The sequence below is a fragment of the Coturnix japonica genome, chromosome 4, assembly GCF_001577835.2.
Source record: "Coturnix japonica isolate 7356 chromosome 4, Coturnix japonica 2.1, whole genome shotgun sequence".
In the NCBI taxonomy this organism is placed as follows: Eukaryota; Metazoa; Chordata; class Aves; order Galliformes; family Phasianidae; genus Coturnix; species Coturnix japonica.
In genome coordinates, this window is record NC_029519.1 from 11465271 (window position 1) to 11490249 (window position 24979).

Genomic DNA, 24979 nt, shown 5'->3' on the forward strand with positions numbered 1-24979 from the left:
TGTGAATAAAGTACCTGCTTCTTGATGATGTTAGGTACAGCTTTTCTAACACCAAGAAGCACTGGTTTGCCAGCAGACTCTAGTCTGTGCCTCCAACAGCCAACATGCATTTGAGTCAAGGGAAGAAAGAAAATCCCTTACTGATAAAGACAGAAAGCCAGATTACAGATATACTCAATAACAATTTTTACCTGTTCAAAGTTCATCCATACTTTTTTTACTGGACCTGAGAAAACCACAGCTCATTAAGCAAAAACTCTACATAATACTGCCTTAAGTCACGATACATGATTCCTTCCTAATAGTATCCCAAAACTATTTCCCAAGATTTCAGTTTGCCTTTAGGTACAAAAGATTTTTCTTCTTTAAACAAAACTGGTAATTTTCTTTTTTGCATTTTAACTCCACTGAGTTAAGAGTTACAGTTTTTGATAGTCTTATGTATTAAGTAATGAGTAGTTCATAGGTAAAAAAGAGAGGAATGGACTCTCATACAACAGAGCCTGACAATTCTTTTCATACTGCCCTATTCCAATCTGATGTAACACAAAAGACCTACAGAGGGTGGGACTTCATCTGGTTAGAAGGACGGACTGAGAACTCAGCTTTTATTCTGAAATATTCAAGTGCCCCTTTTACGTGCCTGAGGGTTCCACTAAAAGCACTGAACCACCAAAAGACCTTTGAGTTAAAAAGCGGTCCGAGCTGAAGACACACAAGGTGACCCCACACATCAGCTGTGTGACTGTTCCAAAGTGAAACAAACAGGACCAAGAGTCACTGCAGAGCTCATATGGGTCCCCAACTTCCTCTATTTGCCTCTAATGCTGTAACCAGCTACCAGCAGGTGTCTAGCTAAGTCTCAGATATTTCAGCAGCTGGTTAATTCTTTTCACCATTAATACAGATTTGTTTTACAATAGGGATCCTCATTAAGATGTCACCATGAGGTCTAGATTACCTACATGAAATTCTGAAAAATCTGTTGCAAGAAGACTATTGGAATTAGGTTGACCAAAATATTTCTTATATATAGAAAGTAAAAGCTCTAAACTAGATTTTTTTTTTGGCATAGGATGATAAAACTATAGAGGAAAATGATGTTTTTCCAGCATGGTTATATACTTGTGCTGAAACGAGTATAAAATACCTTGCAGATAGAGGGAAACTCCAGTAAAAGGAAGAACTTCTCAGTGCTGAGTTGTTATTTTAAGAACTAAGTTTCAAACAGTGACATGAAGCAATGAAACAATCCCAGTATGAAACTGAAAGAAAAACATTTTCCAGAAAACTAAAAGAAATTTATCAGATATGCCTGTATGGAATGCTTGTTAGAACTCTATTTAAATGAAAGATGAAAGGGATAGCAAAGACATTCCATGAAATTTTAACACAGCTTCAATATTTACATTTAGTGGGGAACATGATTCACTTACAGAAGAGCTGGAAATGAAATAATGACACTTCAGATTTCAGTATTTTTATTTGCCATGCAGATAAAAATGTGTAAACATTTGCGAACTCATTTCATTCTGTCCTCACTGGATCATGTGTATCACAAAGCTGAGAAAACAAGTAAGTAAAATATTAAGTTTGATCCATTTAGAGTAAACCAGTTGTACACAAGGCACTCATCTTCAAAAGCAAAAAAAATGGCCATATTTCTTTACCAGAAAGTTTGGTTATTGATTTATTAAATTGCTAAGGCATGTAATTTGTTAGGTGGAAGTCTGTTGATGGGACAGTTTGCTTCTAGTTGTCTTTGATGATGTAAGAGAAAAAAAATGCTTTAAAAAAGACGTGCAGAAAGCAAATAAGACACATCCCTGCTGATTTTTTTTTTACAAAAAGATATTAAAATCTTGAATATTTAGGATTCAAAATCCAAAATAAGAAGTAAACTTACTTCTCTTATTTATTTGTCAGTATGTGTAAAGTTTCATCTCAGTCACTTCAGTGTACATCTAAAGGGAAATACAGTCCTTTGGTACATGCTTCAGTAGAACTCTCTGCCTTCTGACAAGGCAGTTTCTTTGAACAAAATTGCCATGTAATAGTTTGGAGTACATCAATTTTAAAAGCTGAGAAATTACTTTAATAGAAAAGTAAATTATGAGAAATACTGAAATAATTCCTTTTCTGTTAGACTCAATTAAGCATTGATGTAAAGATTTTAAGGCATGAAAGAGCTCTGTGATCTTGTGTTAGTCAAATTCCCCATGGTTTCTGCTACTGATGCTGACAATTACTCCCCAGATTTACAATTAGAAGTGAAGAAGTCATTCAGATAGGGACAGACTCACTCAGCTCTGTGAATAACAGATGAACACAGTGATCTAGACCATGCCATCACTGGACATTTCTGCCTCAGAACAGACTTTCCTCAGATCTATTACCCTTCTTTGTAGTATTTGAACATATTTTGGTCCCTTGTAAACACTTATTGCCAACTGTTCCTTGTTGCAAAAAGGACATGGCAAGGATGAATCCAAGAGTCAACTGTGCTGTAGGAGAATATTTCAAACTCCACACCTTCATCAAAGTACCTTGACTACGACTATTTTGTTACTTACAGTGGAGAACTGCAAGTCACTGTAATTCTACTTTTTAGTAGTAACATTTGTTCCAATAACCAAGTCACATGGGACATCTGTCCCATTTAACTTCTATTCTTTTAGGCAAATATAATTGAATTCTTAAGTAACTAGGAAACAAAATAAAACTGACCTTTATCTCTACATTACCAATGAGAATACAACTTTTCAGTTCCTACACAGAGTTTGAATTGGATTCCATTCGTTTCCCTACTTATGATATATAATGATCTGGTGTACAAACCCTGCAGTAATTGGAGATAGAATATGTCATCACTTCCCCATCTAAACTGCTGAGGAGTGTCACTGTGAGATTTTTTCAAGCACCAGCATGATCCACTGCATCATCTCTGTCACAGCTCTAGCATTACCCTGCTTGTGTACAGAAGGCTGGTAAAAACAGTTGTACTTCTAAGTAAAAGCAACACATTTAGAACAAGGTCCTGGGAAAATTCTGCATAAAGAGGAAAATCCCTCCAAGCTGGCTTCTTTTCTTGATATTTTTAAATTGATTTTGGGGTTCTATTTTATTCATCTGATCAGTATAAAGCATGCATCCACTTGGCTGGATCTTGGTCAAGGTAATTTTTCCCCAGTGCATAATGAAGATTTCAATGGTGTAAATATCCTGCTGCTTTCTGGGAGTTCTGATATATTAGATTTAAATCTTGGAAAAGAAAATGAGCTACAGACGCAATCTTGGCAGCAAAATAACATCTAAGTTTATATCAGCAATCCAGAGCCCACAAAATAAACATAGGCCTAATAATCTCATTAGGAACTAAGTCCATGAAACAGCCATTCTAGTGATGACCTCACTGACAAATAACTCCAAGTATTTGCAGTCCGCTTGGACTGGAAGGCAGAAATACTAGACAAAAAAGGAAAAGAACGGGTTCAAATTACAGCGCTTTAAGTTCTACCACAACAATACCACTGCTCTGCTGTTTTTATAATCACAAAGCATTGTATTTCATTTTGCCCAAGGTGAATGGTACAACAGCACGTAGAATAAAATGATTTTGCCCTCTTCAGGACTATTTTACAAAGTTACTTTAATAGATGAATTGTAGCAAATCTCTTAACTCCTGCGAGGGTAAGTCTTTCTACCATTTTATTCAACCTTACAGTGCATGCAGTCATATTTACTGCTAAAACAAAAACAGCAATGTATGCAGACACCAGGAAAAGGCACGCAGCAGCCCTCAGCAGTGCACCTCCAGCAAATACAAGCACAACTGGGTGCCTTCTGCCATAGGACACAACAGCATGTGCCCCAGATGATGGAGCCAGGAAAGTAGCAGCCCTGCCTTAGCTTTCATCTCTAGATTACAAAATAACCTTTTGTAAAACACTATCAAGGATCTTCCAAGGACTTTTTTTTTCTGACACACAAGTTGCTTCTTCCTGTACCCGGCACAGTCACCCCATGCGGCAGGCTTAATTCCAGGCATATGCAAACACCCACTCAAAAGGAAAACGGGTATAATTTTAGCAGTAATCACACACGCTACTTTCTATGTTTAGGGCATTAATTAGAGAAACACATACACAAAGCAGCTGATAAATAAAAGATCAAGTGCCATGTACCTAGGACAACATTTTGATAATGTTTGGGACTGACAAGCAAGTTTTTTGCTTTCCTGATCTCCCCATTGCTTCCCATACACATGGTTGAAAAAGAAACCAGCAATCCCCAGCGCACTGGTCTCACCTACAAAGCCTCACTTAACTCCTAGAATACCTACAGAGCTGCCACTGCTGCAACACAGTGGTCAGTCAGAGACATCTCAGGATGCAGCCAGTGAGGGCAAAGTATTGTGCTGCAGCACTGTGAGAGCTCCTGCTTCAAATCAACAGAATTAAAGCTTTAGAGTGCAGACTTTTAGACAGAGGACTTCCTTTGCTATTTTGAGATGGCATACACAGTATTATGAAGTGGTATCAACAGTTTGTGGGAGCATAGAGCAAAAAGAAGTAAAATAAAAAGCACAGAAGCATTTCTGAGAATCAGCTTCCAGGTGCATTGCTTAGCCTGAAAAATATACAGAAGCATCCCACACCCTGCCAAATCCACCAGAACCACTGTGTCCAAGCACTGGGGCTTGATCTGTTACATTTAATGCAACCTATGTTGTATGTGTCACTCCACGAGGTCTTCTTAACAACTGCCACGTCAGCGGTTGTTCTGTTCCCATCCCACCATGTCACTGCTCAGCCTAGCGATTCCAGTGTGATAATTTTATCCTCCTTCATGCGTCAGTGTGATCCAGACCTGAGACTAATGTCTGGCAGCCCAAGAGGAAGATCTGACAGATGATGGCTATTCTTGATACACAGAAACGTTTTAAGAAGAAGCTGAGAAATGAGAGAAAGACAAGAATCCAGAACAGATCACTTATCCCACTCCCCTTACTGCTACAGTTCTTTTAAAATTACTTATCTGGAATAAAAAAATAATAATTAAAAAAAGAAACCTTAAAATTAAAAAAAAAAAAAAAAAGAAGAAAGAAAATTAAGAATATTAGCCTGATATAAAGTAGCTCAAGTTTAAGCCCTATTATTTCTCTCTCTGTTCCAGCATTTTGTACAGTCATCATCATATAACGTAAACCATATACACAATGTATGTCTTCTATCTTCTTGTACTTAATGCCCTTGTAATGAGTTTCAAGACTCTACAGTCCTGGAGAACCCATCTGTGCAACAGGTAGAATTATTCTAACAATAGTTCGTTGGGTCTAATCTCTGAAATTTTTCCTTGAAGATGGATTGACTTAAAATAGCCTTGGAGTAAAGCAAAGAAGCCAACTGTGATAAGTAAGAGCCATCTGGAATTTTGAATGATAATGGGTCCCTGAGGCTGGAAATTAACTTCCTTCCTCTAGAGAGCACAACGTGTGTGGTAGCCTCACCCATCCCTGACTTAAGAGTGTTAAAGTTATTTGCTGCAGTGGCTCTTTACTGAAGATGCACACATTTCTCTTAAGTTTGGGGATAAACCAGTGCACTTTAAGATGTGTTGAACTACTTCTACAATCAATTGTATTTTTCCATTCCCTTCTGGAACAATTACATAAAGCCTGATAGAACCGCACGAAAGTTGATGCTATCTGGTTTCTTTGGGTTCAGATTTGCATGCTAAAGCTTTTAGCTTATGTTCCTTCAGACACACCTGCCTGTGGGGTAAGCACAGCTTTTACTTTGGCATAGAACTGAATGCTGTCATCTCCATCCAAAGCTTACGTTGCACACACCTGCAGCACCCAGATGGCAGGTGCAATTTTTCCCTAGCCACTGGTACCAAAGCCTTCCCAGAGGCAAACTAAACCAATTCTGGAATGTTCCCAGACCCTAGCACCTTCTGAAATGGTTTTCCTTCCACAATTATTTTCCACCAATTAGCTTTGAGATTCTGACGTATTGGAGGTTTCAATGCACTGAGTCATGCTGAGCTATGAGAATATCTTTGGGGTGTTCTGTTTGAGTCCCATGTAGCCAAGCTGACAAGAAAGGATTGTTTATCAAGTCTCTGAATTGCACTCTATGAGTTTTGGATTCAGGTCTCATAAAGAGAGATAGAAAGACAAAAGCATCTTCTCAAGTGCAGGCACCTAGCAAGGATCTATGAGATTCAAAAGCAGAGAAGGGCCCTGGACAGAGAAGTTTCCCTGGGCAGTGGTCACAGCACTAAGCTGCATGAGCTCAAGAAATGTCTGAACACTCTCAGACACATAACTTGATTTTTAGGTAGCAATGCCCCTGTAGCCGCCACAGTGGTTGCCTGAGAAAAGAACATGGTTTGGTACTGCAGCCTCCAAGAGAATAGCAACTTAATCCCGTGTGTTGAAATCAAACTCCTACTAGCCCTGGAGCTATGGCCTCCTGCTCTTTATTTAAACCTTTCTGTACTTCTGCTTGCTAAGCTGGAACAAGTAATCCTGTCATTATTTGTTTGACTACTGGCAATGACAAGCTGGAATTTTACAACTACTCTAGATAAATACTTAAGCACAGAATGTATTATTTCTGCATACCAGTATTCATTGTATGCTTGACATCTACTGTTCTGCAAGTAATCAATATATGGTTTTCTATGTATTGGTTAAGAAATGTACGTATATGATTTAGTGCATAAGCTTCACCTAGCTAAACTGGATTGTCACATGGTTTTCACTACTGAGTTGGTGTAGACATTAATACAGATTTTTAAATGTCTGTAATACAGTAAGATTTAAGGTCATGCTTTATAGAGGCAAATATAAATGCTCCAATATTTTCAGCTCGCATTCACTACAATATATTAACTGCTGGATTCTCAAGCCCAAGCTGGCATTTCAGAATCAATTTGCATGCAACAGGGATAGATTCTGATGGACAAATTAAACTTGATCCATAGGACTGTATTCTGTTACATTCAATCAGCAGATAGAGACAGCCTACACCCTCCATAGGTGAAAAAGCAACTGGTGAGAGCCAACAACAGGTGAGAATCTATTTCCCCAGATGATTAAACTTATGGAAAAACTTAAAATGCCAAGCCAGTTCAAAGGACACTAGCACAGACCTGTATGTATTTACCCCTTCAGGACCTTCCCCCTTCTCTGTTCAGCTCTAATGAATCTGCCATTCTCAACCTATCCCCATTTTCCCTCCACTCCAAATACTGGGAGAGAGAAAAATGGGAGGACACTGAGGCTGCTTACAGAAGCCATTAGGAATTCACCCCTGTGTTCTGCTTTCCCCTTGCTATGCAAGATTAAGTTCATTTGGGACTAAGACTAATGAAATGTTACCAGATGACACCTTAGGATTAGTAGACCTTGTCCCTGCATCATCTAAACACTGAAGGCACAACAGGAAAAAGAAAGTTATTTAAAGGCTCTCTCTAACAAATGCTGCAGCAATTTCCTCTTGACCAGCATCCTTCTGGCCCACCTGCTCACCTGGACAGCAGCCCCAGAAGTGGGAGATGACATGTATGTCTGCGTGCTTCTCTGGCTGACCTGCCAGGAAGGGAACTGCTCCACCCAGCCCCTGTGGGCTGCTTTCTGTTAGCAGCAACCTCCGGAGACCAAGGGAGGCCAAAACTAGACACAGCAGTTCAGATAGCCCTACCACAGTTCCTTAGATCCTTCAGCATCACTAACACAACAGGCCAGCTCTTGAAGCACTGTATTTATTTCAAGCTCACATTTGCTTACTTACATGGATATGGCATGCTTGAGAAAGTCAGATAAGCTTTGGCTCCCTACTCTTCATCTTATATTTGTAAACAGTTCTCTTGGTTCTGATTCATTACTCATTGAGTTATATAGGAATGTTAGAAGATTCCAAGCTGAAAAGCAAAACTGGGCTTTTAGAAATGCCTTCATCCTGTCATCTTCCTGCACCGTGTAGAAGCTCCAAACTTGAGCCACCTTAAAATTTAAATGTCAAGCAAAGGAGGAAATACGACCTTGATTTTTAAAGTTTTAGCACTTGTATTTTGTTTAAAGAAATACGAACCAGTGCTGTTTGTCATCTCCAAAAAGCTTCTGCCACTTCTTTAGCACCATAAAATACATGCATTCAGCAAGGGTCAGATCTTGCTGGAGGACTTTACTTTCATTTCCTCCCACAGGTATTAAAATTAACTAAGTCTCACTGTCTGAACTAAGCTTTTCCTTTAAGCTGTCTATTGGGGTAGACAGCAGTGTGTCCAACCCCCCTTTAGCAGGGGGTTGGATTTAATGATCTCCAGAGGTTCCTTCCAACCCCAACAATTCAGTGATAAGCACTGTGTTTGTGGCTTCTGTCTCTATTCTGAAGGTACAATCCCATCTGGCAGATAACATCTACTGAAAGTCCCAGATGCACTCAGAGAAGCTCTCAAGACTCCCGACTGCACTGAGCTTATGCACCATTATGGTACTAGGAAACAAATGAGGCTTGAAAATTTCTAATGTTTTCATGTGCATATGTCCTGGAGTCTGAGGACATTAATCCAACACACCCAACCAGGATGCTCCTTGAACCACAGTATTCCTCTTGGAAGCCTTCTGGCAGTTTTGATGCCATGGTAGGTCATCTCCACTGCAGACAAAGGCAGAATTTCTCCAATCACTTCTCTCAAAACATGTTCTTATGTAATTAAATGCCACGTGAATTGGCAGAGGGCTGCAAAATGTCAGGTCCTAGCTTTCAATACTATACAAAGGAGAAAAGAGGTAACCTACTGGGGAACCCTAGGAGGAGTCTGGGCCTTGTCAGAACACGCAGAGACAGAAAACGGGAATTTTTTAAGCACAGTGCTCTTGGTGCTTCCTGTTTCTTCTCTCAGAGCCTCTCTAAATGCTGTTATGCTGCTGTGACATCTGACTGAGAAGTAGCAGAGCCATGAGTGACACAGGTCCTTACAGCACCTGACATAGAAATTGTCATTATGTAATCCAGATGCCACCACAAGTTTATTTTCACAAGCATCTTTGTGCCCTCTGTCAGGACTTGGCAACTACCGGTGACATACATGCTTCTAGATTTGGGGACACAGGATTGAGAAGAACATCACTGTTCCAGCCTTGTTGATTCCATGACTATATTCTGTAATTAGCTCACTGAGTTTAGTCCCCTGTATATAATTACATTAGCAAGTTATATTTTAACTTAAAAGTAAGTACATTATTTTCTTCTGCTGCTGCTACAGAACACGTGTTCTGCAATGTTGCACCTGAGTTCAACATAAGGTTCTGTATTGCTCTCCTCTGTGAACAGAGGAATCCTGCAGCTGTTCTGTGTAGGAAGCAATGTGAGCAGTGCAGGGAAGCTGTGCTGTCTCCTAAGAAAACCCTTGCCTGAATGAAAAAAAATGCAGATCTTGTTTCCTGATCTCCTCCATCTCTGTCCCCATACATCTTTCCTGTCACTCCTGCTGAACAGATCTCTGCCCTAAGCAGTGAGGGTGGATCTGCATGCTGAGCAGACAACACATAGCTGCACCACACCATCTGTTACTGCTCTCTGGGCAGAGACCTGCAGGCCTTCTAAGCAGAGATAAGTATGACAAGAAAAGATGATACAGGGCAATAACATCAGACCCTTAGTGGTAATGGTACTGCAAAGTAACAAACATTAAGCATTTACTTCACAACATTTCTTTTTGCCCTGGAGACTCAGTATTGACCAGAACAGTTTTGCATGAAAAATTGCTTTTCATGAATGTTCTTCATCAGTTTATTACAACACAATCAGTTTACAGCAGTGCAATCAAATACTTATTTAAAGATTAAAAACATGAATTTCAAATGACTTCAAGTCTGAATATTATAAGATTCTTTTGAATCTTATTATTTTTACATTATTTCTCATACCAACAGTACTGATTCAGATTGGCATGCAACAGATGTGAAGTGGGAAGGTGTTTCAGTCTACAAGAAGAGAGCATCTTGGTCCAGAGAAAAAGAAGATACTTATCAAAATTAGGCAGAGGACTTTGCTAAAGCACTATTTATGTTAGAGATCACCTTAATTAACTCATGGTCACCACATTTTCAGACCACATGAAGAACACAGCAGATCATGCAGAACAGAAGACTCCTTGTAGTGATGCCAGAATTATTTTCTGGAAAATCTGAAATTATTTCCTGACCACTTCTATTACATTATAAATAAGACGATTGTAACTACTCTCTCGTACCTCCCGGAAATAAGGCATAATGTTCCCCTTTTAGATAAGCATCCATCTCATCACATGCAAACTTAGAGGACTTGGCATGACTAGCATTTCCACTACTGGTGGAAATAAAATGTTAACGCTCATACCTAACCTTCCTTTGGAGCAAGAGCATCTTGCGCATTTTCTGCATCTTCCCAAGGTGTGATGCCCTTCCTACCCAGCTCCAAAGCAACACTCCTAATTCAACTCCACTGCTGTTCTAAGAAGTGATACTCAGTAAATGATACTCTCTACTTTCTTCTGCTGCTTTTCCATTGTGTTACCTTTTAGACTATAGGCATTTTGTCACAAGGAATGAAAGTTACCATATGCCTGTACAGTAAGCAGCAATACTAGCACTCTGAGATTCAAAAAAGAAATGCTTATCATAGTTACATCAAAGATGAATAATTGGCTACTTCCAAGGCAGAAAACACTGAAGTTATGGATTCCCAAACTCATTCCAGCTTTGATTTTTATTAGACAAATGCTATTAAATAAAAAATAAATGAATGAACCACCAGCAGCTGAACTGCTGGGGACTCCGCTTCAAAGTGCTAACTGAGCTGCAGCTGCAAACTTGTTCACCATCAGTGATAAGAGCTGTCAGGGAACACTACTCTGTGGGCAGGGCTGCGGGAGACAAACAGAAAAGCAGAACTGAGAAATACCACTTGAATCGTTGCAGCCAATCACCTCAGTAATTCCATAATTAACATTTAGCAGACCACTGCTCTATGCAACAAAAGCAACAAACACTTGTTAGCAATTTCAAGCACATTTCATACATATAATTCAAAAAGTCCAAAGCCACAGATTACAAATGTAAAAGTTCCAGTTACATAAAAGCCATGGATAAAATATTAAAGGCTCTAACGTAACACGCGCTATGTCTCCTACATTCTGCCAGTGTAGAGGCATTAATAAACACAGAGTAAGACATTTTACTAGGAAGAAATTGCCACAGAGGTTCAGATGGTCGGCAATGAGTTTCAATTTTCATCAGTTTTCACATCACCAATTACAAAGTCATTGGAACAGAAGATGATAATAACATAGCTTAACTGCATTGTTTTTTTAGCTCAGTTCATATGGTTTTCGTGTTGTGTTATTTCTTCACATTTCTGCACACCTTTTCTGCAACTGAAAAGGCAAACACATTTTCAGTAAAACAACAGCAGTCGATCAAACGTAAATCTCTACATTTTGGTTAAGGTAGCAATCCTCTTCATCTGAGATACGCACTGTCCACATAGACAAAATGAGAAAGAAGCAGCAACCTCAGTGTTTTCCTTACAAAGAAACTCCAGCTGCAACTAGCACAGCTCAGCCTTGCTATGCAGCCAAGCAATGAAGCTGTGTGGACTCGGATAAAGCCTGCTTTTATAGGCTTAAAGCAGCTCTCTGTTGGCTGCTCCCAACACCTGGTGACAAGGGTGTGAGGAAGCACTCCCACAAAACTGCTTGTAACCATCAGCCCTGCTTGGTGGTCAAAGAGGGGGCATTGCAAAGGGATCTCAATCCACACTAGTGTACAGTGACTTGGAACCCCCTTATTTTTCTCTGAATTGAGGCTACTGTGCAATTCTGTTCCAGGACTGTGTTATAAATGTTCCAGTACTGTACATAAACTTGCTTCCTGTTGCATTGCTCAGTGGGTGAAGCCTGGGACCTGCTGGGCCCAGGGGAGGGAACCCTGCTCCTCTGAGATACTATGCAGTACAAAGCAATAGGAAACTAACATCCCTAGCCCTTCCTACCCATTATTTGACAAAAGATGGCAGCAAAGATAGCAAACACACACAACATTGCAGCAGGTGGTATAGCACCTGGCTAATTCCAGCAACAACTACCTGACCTTTAATTGCAGTGAAAAGAAGGGTGGGTGTGAGATGGCTCCAGCTGAAGTGGAAATTGTACTGAGCTTACAGCAGCATGATTATATTTTGAAAAGAACTGTTATATGATGTGAAAACAACCAGAGAGACAAGTATTGGCAGGTGTTTGCTTCTGATGACACCAGCCCTGAGCTCTACTTCTCAGGTAGTACTGGCTGCTCCCCTCAAAGCTGAGCCTTCCCAAGCACTTCAGTCCACTCCGATAAGTTACAATATCCTCATTGTAAATCCCTGATAAATAAGACTGCTTGTAAGAAAGGACTAACATTATTGCATGACTATAAAACACTTAAATGTATGAAACTGATGTTGTGCCAAGATCTACGCAGTTACACTGACATGCCTTTCTATACAGACCAGGAGAAAAGGATGCTTGTGGATTATACTTAGGCCACATCTGCTGACTGAGCTACCTATGCTAATGAAAAAGTAAGCATGCACCAGCAGGTGCCATCCATTGCCTCTGATTTGATGTAACTGATACCATTTGACAAGGAAAGAATTCCTAAAATCTTGTAGAAGACTTTGAAAATATGTTCCTAGAAGTACAAAACAAAGTGTTCTCTCACAGAAAACTTTAACCCTATACTTGATCCAACACAGGCTTAACCAAGAGCTGATATTTCCAGTTTCTCTGAATGTTAAAATTCTGGCTTCATTATGAAAAGCTGTGCTATTAAAACATCATCAAACACAATCAACATCAGTGTTTGAGCACCTCCACTAACACAATATTCCTCTGATAAATCTGCAAAGAAATTGACAATTTTGTACAGCAGCCAGCCAGATAAATGATTCTAATAGGGTTTATCACAACTGAAGACAAAACTTGTCTGTGTAATAAGGGTGTTTAATCACCTCATTTGTAAACAATGTAGATTGTTCCAGAGCAGATTATCTGGTTCTATAAATTTAATGGGAATTAAATATAAAAAAATACACCACAAAAGAAAAGGTTTCTTGCTGAGATTGGAAGATGCACTTTGAACAAGTTTAAGGGAAAGCTTTTCTCCTGAGGAATCTGCTGCTATTTTTTTCCTGATGATTTACAGAGCAAAACTGTATTTCAGCAGATGGCTCGTTAAATTTTTCCAGAACAACTTCAGTAGGAGAGAAATAACACACAAATGAAGGAATAAGATGCATTGGCTGCTTATTGAGCAATAAAACCTTTGTTCAGATTTTATTCATGCATTTATCAACAGACTTAATACCTAAAGCTGGCCTACGAAGGAATTATCCACATGTTTACAACATAGCCTATATTTAAAGTGGTGAAGATTGTGGATAAGATAAAGCTCCAGGCAAAAGACAGAAAACATACAGTGGAATCTTTTTTTCAGCTAGGATTTCTGCTCCTTAAAATCCCCCAGAACAGAAAGTTCATGTTTCTGTTCCACACACTTTCTGTTAAAATTTGAGATCCAGGGTAGGAAATCTCAGCAACAATCTTTATTGCCATCCATTCCATGGCCTGCCCTTCCTGTTTTCCAAAAACAAAATGCTGTATTTAGTTTGAAAATGGGATATCCTGCTGGAAGGCTTTGAGAAAAAAAAAGGAAAGAACACACTGAGCCTGGGACCTCAAGTGCTCCTTCCTGTTCCCTAAGAGAAATCAAGAAATAGTTGTAGTCGAAAAAGGAAATACTGCAGGAAAAAATACTTGGGAATTACAGTCAGAGCAATACTTAAAGAATAAATAGTAAGGAACTAATTATATAAATGGTTCTTTTTTCAGGGCACTTCCCATACAGCGTGTATAAAATCCCTTATTAATATTGTAAATTTGGAGTATAACACTTTGAAAGAAATGTTTACAAGCCACATTCACAGACTGAAATCTGTTGTATTGTTCTTCAGCAGGAGAGGAACAGGCAGCTCTTTTAATTAGTTAGAAAAAGAAACATTTTATTCAATACAAGTGGGTTTGTTCCGGGTGCTCATCTGTATAGTCTTCTGCACAGGATCCTTAACTTTTATTTTAGTTGTATTTTTACATGCTTCTAAGAGCCAATGCAGCTTGTGCCTCAGCTGTGTGCAATAAGAAAGTGGATGAAACAGCCAGTATAACAAAACTCAACTCTTATGGGCCCTGTATACTGGTACCTTCTTTCTGTGACCACAGGACCAAGACTAGGCTAGGTCCAACTGCCTCCCCACTGCATGCCCAGCCATGACCACAGCAGCATATGTTGCACCTTTAGACATCATAACATCCCACAAGTCACACCGCACTCCATACAAAGTTTCAGGCACTTTGAACAGAAAATAAAAGAAAATGAATTCACTGCTCCCTACATCCATTCGAGTGGGATGGGTTTTTTTTTCTATCCTTTCCAGTATCCCCACAGCTCCATTCAGCTAACTCTGCCAGGAAAGTGGAAATCTCTCTCAGCGAGACAGAGCAGGCGGTCAGAAGGGAGCTGTAGCTGTATCTCACCTGCCGCAGCTGGACTCATCAGAACTACCAGCACTTATCTCCACTTGTCAGAACAAGAATTACAAGACAGCAGTTCCACAAGCTCTTTGTTAAACTGTGGAATCCACACATGCTGAGGGCTGAGCAAACCTCTTCTAACATGGGACATTCTCTGGTTCTGTAAATGCACACATATAAAATAGGAGGCAGTTTGCTCCCAAAGCTGAATAACAAATAAAGGACATGAGAGGAGAGCTAGCAAGGGGCATTCAGAAAGCAAAGAAAGGGACAGAAGATAATAGTTATTGTAATTGAAACAGTCAATTCCGTTGTTATAAAATTCTATGGACTGGAGCTTCTAATATTGTATTTGAAAAAATAATGTACTACAATTGCTAGGACTACAGCGTAATATCTCACAGTTTAAAAAGTTGAGGGGTCATATTAGGTCTGCAGCTTCAAGAATGACCAATATACTAGAATACGGGAAATGAGACTAAGAGCACCCTTGATGGCAATGAAAGAGGGTTGTTTTGTTTTTTCTTCTCGATTTAAACAACAACAAAGGACATTTAAATCAAAGAAAGCAGATTATTGAAGGCAGCTGAATTTTAGCACAAAGCAAGGATGGATAATCATAAAACTGTCTGAGCTGGAAGGGACCTTTGAAGATCACCTACCTCAAATGCCTCACCATGAGCAGGGACACCCACAGCTCCATCAGGTGCCCAGAGCCCAGTCTGGCCTAACCTTGAGTGTTCCCATGGATGGAGCATCCACTACCTCTGCAGGCAACCTGTGCCAGTGCCTCACTACATAACACTCACTATATAATACTGTCCCATTATAACAATTTGTCCTGATATTCTTTTGAACAATCACTTTGCGCAAGGCCCATCTGAACATGACTAGAACAAACTCTCACCTCCATAGAAGACACCTGCCCCCACCTTCCAGTAGCTGGGATCCACCCTCAGCTCAGAAATCTTCACTGAAACTGAGAACACATTGCTAGTAAGGGATTAGAGACAAGAACAGTACACTGTAAATCAACTACCCTGAGATATAAATAAAATTAAATACCTCCATGGTTATTTGCTGTGTGAAAGGAACAAGAGTCCTGCGAAGCACAACCCACACCACAGGGTCCATCTATCCGGGATATTTAAGCCATAAACATTCATTAAGTAGCTCCCTAGTCCAATCTATCTGTGAAGATTTGGAGTGCTGCTACAAGAATGAGAATGACATTTTGACATATACAATTGAAACCATTCTAGCTACAATAGTCTTCTAAGAAATACAAAATAATAAAGCCACTGAGTGATATTCACAGCTGGATCCTGAGAAACGCTGAAGAGAAGATCAAGTAGGACGTGACTCGGAGATGGGTGAACATGTGTCAGCTGCATATATGTGAAGAAATTGAAGAAAGTAAAAGCTAGAGGTGAAAAAATAGTCATACACCATACATAGCAGAGTAAAATCTCCAGTGGAAATGTAATAGTTCTGTTCCAGAGGCAGTGCAACCCTACGCAAAGCTGCACATCACATTTTCCCATACAAAAAATAAGCTGACACGTATTATTAGACATACAATGCTTTTTACTTGAAAAGCTCTTTCTTCAGAAGCTCTGACATCCAAGACTACTGTATATTTAACCCTCTGGAGACTGCAAATATCATCTTCTCGATATTTATAATGAGTTTTTATATACTTGGACTTGGAGCACTACTTACGTAGCATCCATAAAGCAATTATTTGTACGCACCCTCCTCTTTCTGTCATTGTCAACAAAAGATAAGAGCAAAAAGCACCAAGTGCTAAGAAGAAGACAGCAGGATACTGTGGCTTCCAAGCTTATTTTTGGAAGCACTTTGCTAGTGTACTGATAACCAACTCTAAAACATCTCCCACTTTAAACCTTACCTCATCCGTTCTCTCCAGCTCCTGTGAGATTTTTCATTCCACAACTCTGTGCTCACCACGTGCAGGTCACTGTGCAGAAGACTCAGATAAGGACAACTAGAGCACTGTGACTGCCAGGCACTTTCACCAACCTTTTTGGTATTAAAGCCCACATAGATCTAATGATGGGACAACAATTCTGTTTAGTTTGTATCTTTGGGATTTTCTTTGCATGATGGCTACTGAGAAGCCTCTGAATCCCAGTAACATTAAGGGCTGTATTGTCTTATCTCCTACAGCACAAGCAAGAACTCTATTACAACACTGCCAGGTATCTCAGTCTTACCTCACACAGGGCCCTGCCTGGTTAGATTTGCAGTGTTTCACTTTAAAGCCTTTTGAGACACAGAAGAATTACTTTGGACTCAAAGAAAAGAATGAATATACTGTAATCACTGTAATGATATTTTAGGTGGTCTTGTTAATATACAAGCAGCATCTTCCAAAAGCTAAACTCAGGTATCAGTCAAGAGCTACAGAAACTGAAACAAGAAAAAAAGAAACGATGCAGTGTTCACCCTCATTTAGCATTTCCACATGTAAATTAAGCCAGCTCAGACTTTCTTACCAACCTTTAAGTTCAGTTCAGTGAGCCAAGTGGAACATTACCACCTTCTCCACATCTCTGCAATCAGGTGCTGAAAGACCTGAAGGAGATTTATTCCAATTTAAATTTGCTTGTAAATTTACTGACTGTATCTTTTGGAGACTCATCACTCACACAAGCCAGGGAGAAAATAAAACAAAAAAAAATCTCTGCATCAAAAGAGTATTCTTTGGTTGTTTTTCAACATACTAGGACTGGCTTTTATCTCTTCAAAAGGATTATAAGCAAAAGGAAATCAGAATACAATGGAAGAATTCTGACATGCCTCCTCAGCTCTCTCACTGCCTTCCTTATAATCAGAGTTTCATTGCTTCAATACATCATAATCACCAGGTCATGTGCTCAATGAGAATTTAAACAGGTACAGAGGAGAAAGGATGGCACAAGAGATAAACAACAGGCTTATGCTTCAAGTGCTGACTTCTTGCCATGTGAACTCTCTCTGTTTCAGTTTTCTATCTATAAAGAGCAAATATTAATCAAGATGGCATAATTATATTGAGTGGAGACAAGTGACTTTGCAAATAGTTCACAGATTAGGGGCAGATGATTATCTGCATAGATACTTCTACCTTGTGTTCAGTTTAGCAGTCATATAAACGGCAGCATGACAGGTTAGGTTTGAGCAAAAATATTTATCCAGCTGTTAGAAGCATAAGGATAGAAATTATCTGCAAAATACTTTGATCTTGAATTGTAAGGCACTATAAAATGTGTGAAATGCTATTATGCAGTTGTAATAGTGGAAGCAAGGATCATTATGCAAAACAAAAGCAATGATGCATTTAAGTATACTGCCCTTCAAATAATCAGAACTCAAACACATATTTCAGAGGAAGCTTCAGTAAATCACCCACTGGTCGACAGAAAAGGCTGCCCCGTATTCTTCAAGGTACGTGTTATAAGGACAGAGATTCTTCAAATGCTATATGGGCTATGATTAATATAATTACTGCACCTTTACCCAAACCCTTCTAAGCTCTTTATCCTGAATAAGATCTTGCAGCAGTAAATTGCATGTGTTGTTCATACACAAATTAAAACCTAGAGCCACTCCTACATAGCACCTCTGGAAGGAAAGCAGAGATGATCTTCCACATATTTTTCCTCTTGGAAAGTGTTTGCCAGCAGATCTGTTTTCCTGAGCAACTTCTCCCCTCTGGTTCTGAGGAACAGATCAATGTTACTGAGTAATAGCCTTCCAGCCACATGATCTCTAGCACATCAAGGCTACAACCAAAAAGGGCAACGACAGGTGCAACACCTTCCCAAAGCAGCAAAGTCAGCGCCCACACACTTTTACTAAGCCCGGTCTTTGCTCCACCACTGCAGATGTTGTGCACTCACACATGCTGTACCCTTACACCTCCCACATCAGAGCTTCTTTTACTGTAACATTAGAAGTTCTGTTTTTAATGCCAGACTCAATGTTTCTCACTCATACTTAGAATGGCAGGTATACACTCAGCAAATCAGAGCAAGTGAACCAGAAGAATTTATTTTTAATAATCTCATCTGGTTTATAATGAATGTTTAATGTTGCTAACTGCAAGCCTACTACTTAGAGTAGCTTCTCTCAAAAGGGCACAGTCAACATAAATAGCTCAAAGCTTTTTTTTTGAGTTTACTGAATAAATATGAACCCTAAGAAATGCTCAGTTGGAAGATGATGTGCAAGTCTAATACTGGAAAACACTTAAATAGCTCAGCTGTTGAAATGGTACTTGTTTCCATAACAAAAGCCATTGGAAGAGCTGTGTTCTGTTCAGCCTTCCCAGTGAGTTCATCTCTTTACAACTCAATAGTAAAGAACAGGCTTTCATCATTGTGTTCCTCAACAATTCAAGGTACGTTGTACTGCCATAAATAGACAAGATAATTTGCTAACTGCAAAACTGAACTCGGTGATGTGAGCTAAAACCTAGACTTCCTCAGCTGTGGTTCAGGAGCTTTATCTTTTTTGTTCTCAACACACAGGTGTGTGCTCACAATTTAGGATAATACACATATCCAACAGCATGAGTAGTGACATAATATTACCTACTGGTGGTAAACTGATGTGCAATGGCAACAGGATCCATCCATATCAGTCAATGCAACTCTGTTACAGCCACGTACAATTAAATCCTTTCTCAGTGTCTCTTTCCACTCCCCACTAAGTTTATATTTGATCAGTGATCATAGAACTTCACTGAGGATCATTTCATTCTTAGATTTTGTCTATATTGTATCCTGAATAGACTCTAACTGATATGAAAAGAAACAGCTAGAATTCCGCATGCCTTCAGTTTTTGTCTTGAAGCTCCAGAAGCACTGGAAAGTGCAGGAGCTGAAGCACTGAGTTTTGGTGTAACTCCGTTTGACACAGAGCTATTCTGGGTCATCTGTGTCATGAATAGAAGTGGCAATAGAGAGATCTCTTTTGTAAAATACACCAAAACAGAAATTAAACATTAGATAAGTTAAAACAACTGACCTTCAGATGTAAAAGTACTACTCAGGTCTCTATGTAGACCTGCCTTTGCAGCTGCAATGTTTTTTTTCTCCATGCCACTTAATTCCTTGCTGTTTACTCCTAGTGTCACCTATGTCCTTCCATTTTGGCCAGTTTTATCTGTGCACACCACAGCTTCCTGTCTCACACTGAACAGCCTTGAACTGCATTGGGGATGAAGCTTGGTGAGCCAACTAGGAAGAATCATGGAGCAAAGCAAAGCAGTTTGATGCTCAGTTATGATTATGAATGGTAGGGAAGGTATCAACATTTCATTTTGGTTCTTCCTGGCAACATAAAACTAAACCTGCCCTTTAAGCACCACTACTGTGTTTATTTTTCAGGTAGATAAAATATTTGGCTGGGGAGAGGGCAGTAGAGGAGAGTGGATCCAAGGATTTGGTGAGGGGATCATTTGTGAGCTGATTCTCTTTTACAGTGAGACAGGGTGGGGATTTAATCAACGTTAGTATTAAAAGAATCTATGACAACTGCTGCAGGCAGCACTACATTGATCCTATTTTTAGCACACTCAATTGCTAACTACAAACTTGAATAGCATCTGATGGGGATACTTAATCAGCCACGTAGACCTTTGTCTGTGTTGTGTATTACAAGTGCCACCTAGTGAAAGATACAGTTATTTCCATTTTTATTTCATGAATGATTATGTAGCTGTGTGAAACAGCCACAGGTCATTAAGTCACTTACACTGAGACGTTGTCACATTCAGGGATATTTTCAAGGAAAAGGAAAAGGAAAAGGAAAATTAAAAGGAAAAGGAGAAGAAAACGACATAGAAAAAGAAAAAGAAAGAGAAAAAGAAAAAGAAAAAGAAAAAGAAAAAGAAAAAGAAAAAGAAAAAGAAAAAGANAAAAAGAAAAAGAAAAAGAAAAAGAAAAAGAAAAAGAAAAAGAAAAAGAAAAAGAAAAAGAAAAAGAAAAAGAAAAAGCACTATTTCCTGCAACCACAAAAAATAACCCTTGATAGTAATTCAGAATTAGGTAAAAATAATCTAAGTACAGAGTCTGAGCCCAGCAGCCAACTTACAGTACATAAGGTGCAAAGAACAAAATTAGCACCTACAGATCTCAGCCCATAGAGCTCTCAAAACAAGTATTTGAGATAAAAGAACTTCACCAAACTGGACTTTGTTGCCATATATGGAAAAAATATGAGTCATCCAACAGGAGAGCTCATACTAAACACGAGTACACAAACACACAAAAACCAGAACACAATAATGCAGGCTGCTTAGCTTAGCTGACCACTCAGTTCATAAAGGTGTTCACTTCATTTTATGGGGTTTTTAGCAGAGACTGCCAACCCTTAAATGAGGTCTGGGGAGGGGTGGATCCTGGCTGCATCCCTTCTGGTTACTCAGGTGTATTGCATGCACCTGAGGTCCCCTGGGTTGGCCCTGCCTTCCCACCAGGTGCTCATGTGACCTAGCAATTCTGCTACACTATGGAAAGCCAAGTGATGCGTTGAGGTCTGGCAAACGATAACAGTGTGCAAGCAGACCAAAGCAGTAAACAAGGGCCTAAGATTTGTTTGTATTTTGTTTTTGAAGGTTTACTTAGCAGACCCCTTGGGTTTCTTCCTACATTCAGTATTGACTTACCAAGTGAGGTTCCCAGAATATCATCTCTTCAAAAACAACAAGTCAGTAGCATGACTCACAGCCTGAGGAGATCCAGCACATATTGCAAGGTGCTAAAAATTCAAAGCACAGTGCTGCATTTGAAAATAACTAGAAGAGACTTTCTTTTCAGAACTAACATCAGTTCTCTTTTGAGCTCTTATTACAGCAGTACTAAGGCTACTGCAGTCAACATATATTAGCTAATTTGTTTCACAAGTGATAAAAGAAAGAATCTGTATTATGTGCTCCCTGTACAGTATCTCTTTTGTGGCATTTATTAAATTACATATCTATACGCCTACAGACACAACAGGGGTCATGAGTGTTATCTCTACTTTACAGATTGATATGGAACATAGACCACTACCCAGGTAGCCTAAGGTAACAGGAAAAATACAATGGCAGTGAGAATCCCTTTATTCTACCTTTCTTCCGTGGCATCATGCTATCTATTAGATATGTTAGTTCTCTCTTCTCACAACAGACAGCTAAGAAGTGCCATTTTGGAATCTGGCATCATTCTTTTATCTTCAGATATATCTACTAACATACAAAATACATTAGACACACAACTAGTCCTTAAAGAATACAAGATAAAAATACTATAGCCCTGCTCTTCATTCTTCAATGCCATCACTTCATAAAATAGTTCTGCTAGTGTAAAGTGGGTGTGAAATACAAGCATTCTGATTAGATATCATATTACATTACAGACTAATGTAACACAGTGCAACAGAGACCAGCCCTATATACTCACTCATTAAGCCATATATCTAACACTATCAGAGCTGAACTTTGAATAATGATAAGCACTGAAACCTTTTATTTTAATCCTGCCATTCAGCCAACTCACCACTAGCTGTCGCCATTGCTTCACAAGAAGTTAAAAGCCAGTGCTGCAACGGCGAGGCTATTTTCAGTCAATGCTGCTACTCCTGGGGGGAAAGGGGTGGGGAATATCGGAAAAATTAAAATGAGCTACAAAAAGGAGCTACCTGAGTTCTGTAGCTTTCCAGATAAGGAAACAGATGTGTAGGAGAATGCCTACGTCCTACAACAGCGATGTGGCTGCAATTTGAAGCAGATTGGCACAGAAAGCTTGAAAGGTCCATGACATTTTAGAAGATGTATGACATGATAACAGAAGTCCCTGTTTCGTAAATCAACCCCCAAATCTGCTTTGTAATACTTACTTCTAAATTCCAAAGGCAAAGCAAGGCCATTTCTGATATTCCGGTGGACCCTTCTAGCCAGTGAAACCATTCTATAGCAAGCAAGTTAGCTTTGCATCAAATCAGATATTCAGGTCAGAATCTACCCTCCTTCTTTGCTACATTACAGCCAGACTAAGCTGAGAAGGGTACAAAGGGTTGGGATTACAATACCCTTCAAAATACAGATATAGGAAAACATGAACGGAGTGTGTTATCCCTGTGTAAGCTTCAGAAGTGCAACTACAATGTTTGTTAATTTATTGAAAGAAAAAGAAAAGTTTAATATAAATGTCTGCATATCTTTTTACAGAGGCTAAGAGAAAGATAGCAAATATCAAAACCAAAAAGGACACAGAGAAAAAGAGAGCGTTAAAAAAATTAAGATGTAATTTTCCAGGCATTATGTTTATGTTACATAGTAAAGTGGTAAATCTGAATCAGCAACAGGAAGGAGCTTTATCCTCACCTTATGACACAGTACAACAGTTTTTCTACAAACAACAACTGATTTGGTTTTATGAGACTGAGCAGGGCAGTAGGTTTTATTCACCAAAACAAGTAGTGTACTCTAAATACCATACACATATAATACTGTGTACACTTTGCAGATGCAACAACTGATTTTGGAGAGAATACTGACGTGTATGTCCCCCCCCCCAGCAAAGAATGGTGTATTTGCAGAGGACTGGGTGGGCAGACAGACAATGCTCTCTGCAAAGACACCTGTTATTTACAGACACTCTTTACAGAAACTATGAAAACCAACTCAAATCCAAATCTTTCTATATTTTGTAGATGTTCAAGAGCCTAGGAAGGTGTTTAATTCTACATGAATTGCATCAGCATTATTATTTATCTATTTCAGAATTTAAAAATAATTAAAAATAATTTTAAAAGCACATCTGAGGATACAGTTGAACCAGTAGGTAAGATTCAAGTAAGATTCAAGTGATGCAAATGAAAAACAAAGCAAAATGCAGCTTTCTTGAAATAAAACCAACTCAGGGTATTTGGGATTCTGAAAGAAATAGTTTCCTGCTTAGTGCTCACAGCATGTCGCCGGAGGAGTAAAACGTTGCCAGCTTAACAGTCCTAAGTTGTAAAGTACTTCCTTGAAGCAGTATGGAACACAGAAAAGGTTCTCTTCCATGCCAGTATAGATGTACTAGTTTAAAGTATCAAAAGGTCTTCCTGTTATCATTGCTGTTTGTTTGTTAGTTTTTCTAATAAACATGAATAGATTTTATTTTACTTTCTCTTGCTTCTGTTATGAAAACAGAAGGGCTACAACTAGTGCTTGGGCCGGTGACAAAATTCTGCATCTTCATTTAGTTGATTTATTGATACACCTGCATTCAAGAAAGGTACAGAAATGCTTTGAAGGACGCACCTTCAACAGGCTGGAAGGAAAAGAAATGTAAATCAGCTTCCAATAAAAAGTTAAATAATCTTCCTTTGCAACCATTTCAACACAGTCTGAACTTGAGGGCTACCAAACAACTGCATCAATCATTTACCTTAAGTGTTACAAAGTGATTGAAGAATTAAATATTCTAGTTTTGTTCGCTGCAGAATTTAAAGGATTTAAAATCCCCTTGCACTGAACAGCTACAGTCACAGGCCTTCTGAACTTCTGAAAGGCAGTCAGATTAATAGTATTGGGGGTTTTGTTTTTTGTTGTTGGGTTGTTTTTCCTGGTACGGGAGAATTAAGTCATTCAGTCACAACACAACAATCAGCACCCTCCCTAGGTGTGGTGAGCTGACTAGACTTGGCCATGCTGAGTGACAGCTATCACATGCATAAACTGCAACTGAACAAGCTCACAAACACCAAAGACAGCCTCTGCCAACCTCCCATGCTCAGTGTTTTTAAGATACCTGTCAACAACTATGCCGTGGTTCTCCAAAAGCTCACAGGAAGCAATATGTATGCGAGTACAAGACTTACTGAAGTACACAGTAGGAAAATGATAACAAATAAAGAAGTGAGAAAAGAGACAATGATACTAACAGATAAATATATTTCAACAACTACAGTTCATTGTCTTGTGAATACAGCCTAAAGAAACCATTCCCTCACACAAAGAAACGACAGTGTTGTCAGGTGTGTGAAGTGATTCTTCCCTCCTGAGAACCAGGAGGAACCTGTAAGCTTAGAAGGTGTTAAAGTGCAAAAGGCACTCAAAGAAAAAATCCACCTCTGAACAAAGGAAAAGCTCATGATACTTCGCACCTGTTTAAGAAAAAATATTTAACAAATTGGTTTGTTAAAAAAGTGCAATTAAGTACAACATCATTGAAGAAATACGAATGAAAACAGAAAATTCTAAGAGAAAATGTTAAAGTATCTATCTCATAAATAAACAAATTCAGCACCCTCTCCCCTCACTCCTGGTTATAGGCAATCTCTTAGGAATTTGTTACATATTAACATAGGATTGTTC

General features: G+C 39.1%; 1 long non-coding RNA gene across 4 annotated transcripts in view; it reads right to left on the reverse strand.

Annotated features, from left to right (window-relative positions):
* Positions 1-24979, reverse strand: part of LOC107312793 — a 220231-nt gene that overhangs the window by 164086 nt on the left and 31166 nt on the right. The window lies entirely within an intron of this gene.